The following is a 5,922-nucleotide window of genomic DNA, read 5'->3' on the forward strand; positions in this document are numbered from 1 at the left end:
CACAGTGATTCTTCAGGGAGAGACAGTGGCCAAAGAGGATCCACATTTGGCCAGATATCACAACAGAATCTTCCCTCTGGACAAGATTCATCCTTCAAATCTACATCTTTATCATTACAATTGCCACATGCATCAGTTGGTATCTGTGATTTCAACATAATTCTGTAACATGGAGTGGAATTTTGTGATTCTAACATAGCTCTATTAAATAAATATGTAAATGACAAAGATGGATTATTTTCTATTAAATATGTAACACTTCACCAATCTGCATGTCATCCTTGCACAGGGGCCATGCTAATCATCTCTGTATCATTCCAATTTTCATGCACATGCTGTTGAAGTGAGCACAAAAAGACAGTTTTTCAAACAAGTGTTACCAACTGAACATTTATTATTAACATTAAATGTAAAGCAGAATTCATCCACATTCCCCACCGCACAACAAAGGGACATCACATATAAATTGCGTCTTAATTGTTATAGCAACAACTTTCTTCTGAAATGACACTCCTCATGTTTACTGTTTAACACTTGCTGAGACTTTCAAAATATGTTTCCACATCCATGGCCATTTTACAATGTTTTATATTTGTACTCTTACTAATGGTCATTTCATTCACTTTGTAAGCTCTGACAGAGTATAACAGGTTTATGTTAGCTAGTCTGTTTAGATGCTTTCGTAGATCTGCTGTGTGTGAATCTGCTAACAATTCACTTCAGAAAAATGATTTTTCAGTCAATGCAGTGATATGTTACTAATTTCTGTGGATATGCTAATTATTGAAGCATGGATGCTTTCCACTGCACTCAAAATGTGTGTATAAATTTTAACACATGTGTAATACATTCATGCTTTTCCCATGTGAATTCTGATGTTGAACAAAATACGACAGGTTTCCACACTCACTACATTCATACGGATTTCCCCAGTGTGGACTCTCTGTTGTGCAATGAGGTATAACTTACAAGAAAAGCTTTTCCACGATCACTAGTTTCATTTGTTTTTTCCCCTGTGTGCATTCTCTGATGCATGATTAGGTGTGACTTCTGAGTAGAAGTTTTTCCACACTCACTGCATTCAAAAGCTTTCTCCACTGTGTGGATCCTCTGATGTCTAATGAGGTTTGACTTACGAGAAAAGCCTTTTCCACACTCCCTACATTCATAAGGTTTCTACCCTGTATGGATCCTCTGATGTCTAATGAGGTTTGACTTACGAGAAAAGCCTTTTCCACACTCACTGCATTCAAAAGGTTTTTCTCCTGTGTGCATTTTCTGATGTGCTATGATGTTTGACCTATGAGAAAAAACTTTTCCACACTCACTGCATTCATAAGGTTTCTCCCCTGTATGGATCCTCTGATGTGCAATGAGGTTTGACTTACAAGAAAAGCCTTTTCCACACTCACTGCATTCATAAGGTTTCTCCCCTGTATGGATCCTCTGATGTGCAATGAGGTTTGACTTACAAGAAAAGCCTTTTCCACACTCACTTCATTCAAAAGGTTTCTCCGCTGTGTGGATCCTCTGATGTCTAATGAGGTTTGATTTACGAGAAAAGCCTTTTCCACACTCACTGCATTCAAAAGGTTTCTCCGCTGTGTGGATCCTCTGATGTGCAATGAGATTTGACTTACAAGAAAAGCCTTTTCCACACTCACTGCATTCAAAAGGTTTCTCCGCTGTGTGGCTCCTCTGATGTCTAATGAGGTTTGACTTATGAGAAAAGCCTTTTCCACACTCACTGCATTCATAAGGTTTTTCTCCTGTGTGCATTTTCTGATGTGCTATGATGTTTGACCTATGAGAAAAAACTTTTCCACACTCACTGCATTCATAAGGTTTCTCCCCTGTATGGATCCTCTGATGTGCAATGAGATTTGACTTACAAGAAAAGCCTTTCCCACACTCACTGCATTCAAAATATTTCTCCCCTGCATGGATCCTCTGATGGGCAATGAAGTGTGGCTTACAAGAAAAGCCTTTTCCACACGCCCTACGTTCATAATGCTTTTTCCTTGTGTGCATACTCTGATGAATCATTAGGTTTGATTTATAAAAAAATGCTTTTCCACACTCACTACATTGATAACGTTTTTTCCTCATGCTGATTCTCTGAAGCTCACACGGAAAAATTATCTTCTCCCCGCTGAAACCTTTCTCTTTCCCCTTGTGTTCACTGGAATGCTGACATATGTGGATCTTGTCAAGCTGACTGAGATTTTCCCCACTCTCGACGTTGTTCTCAGGGACATTAGAGGATTGAATTTTCTCAAATGTCATTTCAACAGGTTTCCTGCGGGAAAAGGGAAATTTGAAATAATAAACTATGGTGTCATTTCCTCTCTCCTTTCAAGACAACAGATCTCTGAGCCCCTCCTGGGAGTTGCTTTCCCCCACCCCTCTTCCAAGTTCAGCTGGTCATTTAACAAGTAAAAGTTTTTTCTACAACTGGTTTCCATTTTCTGTTTCAATACTAAGCTCAGTTAAGGACCACTGAGCTTTCCTGGTAACATTTTGTATAGTGCACAATATGGAACTTGAAAAAGAGTGTTGGCTCTTATACAAGAGCTATGTGGCTGGACTTAGCAAAGAGAAGACTCCACAAGGTTTGTACTGAACCTGTGGAAATGACCCTTGGCACCCGATCCCTCTGCAGAAGCATGAACATGTCCACCCACCACCTAACACCAAGCCACTGCCTAACTCTGATTAAACCTCCAGATGGATTATACTTTTAGGGGGTGATGGGCAGAGATATTAAGTACAACCATCTAAGACTCAAGAGATTCTAAGCACCAACTACCTATTTTCACTTTTCCTATCACGTCAATTTTCATTTTGGAAGCAAACAGGAAAACTCATGTTGAAGTAATGACAGTCAATGCAAAAGGCCAATTTTCTGCATGACTTGAAATTCCTTAAGTAGATCCTGAATCCCAACGACCTGGCATTGCTTGTGTCCGTGCAGTAGGTGTGGATGGCACGAAGGTGTGAAGAGAACAGCTCCCCTGCTTGGCAGGGCCCGGGGGAGTTTCCAGCTGTTTGGCAGGGCCTGGTGGATTTCTCTCTGACCACCTTGACACTGCTTCACCCCTGTTTGCATGGACATTCAAGCACCCCACTAAGAATTCTGTATTTTTTTGAGGCATTGCTGTTTGCCCCTGTGAGACAGTTTTTGCAGGTTGTTGCACCGATGTGAGCTTAAGAGTTAATGTCACTGATAATGTCTTGGTGAGTGGGCCTTTGACAATTAACATGCAGGAGCACAACTAAGCCCATGTCACTTTGGGCCAACTTATTGTGTGCTAACTATTGCCTCAGAGCCTGGCCCAGTCATACAGCACACCCTCTGGGAAGGGGCTTGATATATATGTCTTAAATACTAATGCAAGTGATGGGAGTGAGAGCTGAAACTGCTATGGCAATAAATATAGCCATTGTTATCTCAAAGGCTAGCCTGCCTTTTCAATTTTTTTGGAGCCTGGAAAATGTAATTATTTTAGCTGCTTTTATGATTTTTAGCTAGAGGAATTAAGGATGCTTTTATTAAAGAAAAATGTTTTGGGCCCGGCATGGTGGCGCAAGTGGTTAAAGGTCCTCGCCTTGCACACCCGGGATCCCATATGGGCGCCGGTTCTAATCCCGGCAGCCCCGCTTCCCTTCCAGCTCCCTGCCTGTGGCCTGGGAAAGCAGTCGAGGACGGCCCAAAGCTTTGGGAACCTGCACCCACGTGGGAGACCCGGAAGAGGCTCCTGGCTTTGGATCGGCATAGTATCGGCCCATTGCGCTCACTTGGGGAGTGAATCATCGGACGGAAGATCTTCCCCTCTGTCTCTCCTCTCTGTATATCCACCTTTCGAATGAAAAAATAATAAAAATAAAAAATCTTTTAAAAAATGTTTTTGATTATTGCTTTATTGTTTATGGGGTTGTAGGAGTCTATAACTATAGGGGGATTTAACATTTGAAGTTTCTGTTTTAGATTTTAGGTTTTTTCTCTTGTAACCTATTTTCCCATTAAGTGATGGGAAAAACGGTAGAAGCAGAAATGTTGTGGGAAAGTACTACTAATTAGCAGGTAATCGCATGTGCCTTGGCCTTGGAGTCCTGATTGTTCCTCCATGACTGCTGTTGAAGAATAAACAATAGCTTGCTTGGAAGAATATGAACACAATATTTTGCAAAATTATCTTTAGGAGCACCTGCTTAGCCTTGAAGTGCAGATGGAGTGACCAAATATCTGTACATGCCCCCTTAACATTGAAAAGAAAAAAAAATAGAATAGTTGCTTGTGTAGAAGCTTGAGAAGGGTATTGAGTTAATAAGGACAGCTTTTTCTTGAGCATTGATGAGACACACCAAGTGTCTGTGTCTGTGTCTTTCTTTAAAGCCGACTCCACGCACCCTTCCCGAGCTCTGAACCCGGCTGGTGCTGGACTCCAGCATGGCATGGGACCAAAGTTCTGGGCTACTTTTCCATGCTTCAGGTTGGTTTATCCTCATTGCAGCAGTAATGAGAGTCCTGGCACCACCAAATATTCACTTTGGATTTAATTTTTCAATTTAGGATTTATTTATATTTACTGGAAATTCAGATATACAGAGAGGGGATGAGAGACACAAAGGAATATTTTCTATGTGATGATTCACTTTCCAAAAATCCACAACTGCCAGAGCTGAACTGAGTCAAAGCCAGGAGCCAGGAGCTTCTTTGTTTCCCTTGCATGTGTAGGGTCAGAAAGATGTGAGGTGTCCTCAACAGCTCTTCCACGCCACAAGCAGAGAGCTAGAGCTTAAGTTGGGCTGCCAGCACACAAACCAGTGTCCATATATGATCCTAGTGCATGCAAGGCAAGGGCCATCAAATAGGCTACCATGCCATGCCCTCTGGCTTAATCTCTAGAAATGACTTATCTGGGCCTTTGGATGACCCCCTCTACACTTCATACATGAGTTGAGAAAGGGAAAGTTTCATCAACTTTGTCACTCATGTGGCTTCCTACCTCTGAGTGCTATACAGCCAAAGAAGCAGGTGTACATTTGGAGCTCTGTAGTAGTAAGAGAAACTGAGAGACAACCAATGAGAAGTGTCTTACCCACAGGCTCCTGTCCAGACAAGGAATGCTCAGGGGACATTTAAAAATCTGAGACCCTTCTGAAAAAACTTTGCTATCTCCATTCAAAACACACACCATCTCCTGGCTCTCTCCCAAGAAATGCTATTTGATTCCCTCTGCTTTCTACATACACTTGGTCATTTTGCAAATAAAACTTCTGTCTACAAATAAAAAAGGAAAAAAGTAGAAAGCATAAAATCTTATTTCTCAAGTCTCATTTTTGTACAATTTCCCTTTCATATTGTGTTTCAATTATGCCCAGAGCTAATACTAAGCATCTTTGTGGAAATGCAGCTCTTTTTGGTTACCATAGAATTTTTGTGATTAAAAATTACCTGAAGATTATTTCTTGACCTTTCTGATTAGCTCCAAGTAGCTCATTCTTTCTGTGGGGATCTGAAATGAGGAAAAAGGTAAACATACCTATGAATCACATCTAAATGTTTCTTTTCAAATGCCCAAGTGAAGGCAATGCCATTTGTTGCCATTCTAGGTCCAGCACATTTTTGTATTAGTAAAATATGGATATTTATGAGCATTAGTAATAGGTATTACATCTTATCCTATTAATGCCTTAACATAATGTTCATTTTTTTAAAATAAAAAATTTCAATTACATGAGATTGCTATTTAAGTTAAATTACATGTAACAGAAAATGGTCTAAAAATTCAAAATAAGGTCTGGGGTATCTTACATCCCATCTCAACACTAGTTTGTCTTTTCCTGGCTACTCTGCTACAGATGCAACTTCCTGAAAATGTGTCTTGGGAGGTGGCAGATGTGACTCAAGCCTTTGGG

At 40.6% G+C, this 5,922-nt stretch overlaps 1 non-coding gene across 1 annotated transcript; it reads right to left on the reverse strand.

Annotated features, from left to right (window-relative positions):
- Positions 1–244: 244 nt before the first annotated feature.
- LOC121148472 lies at positions 245–351 on the reverse strand. The gene has a single exon (XR_005882560.1). It is a non-coding gene; the product is annotated as a U6 spliceosomal RNA (small nuclear RNA).
- Positions 352–5,922: the final 5,571 nt, after the last annotated feature.

Source organism: Ochotona curzoniae, unplaced genomic scaffold, assembly GCF_017591425.1.
Source record: "Ochotona curzoniae isolate NIBS_2020 unplaced genomic scaffold, NIBS_Ocur_1.0 contig_1506, whole genome shotgun sequence".
In the NCBI taxonomy this organism is placed as follows: Eukaryota; Metazoa; Chordata; class Mammalia; order Lagomorpha; family Ochotonidae; genus Ochotona; species Ochotona curzoniae.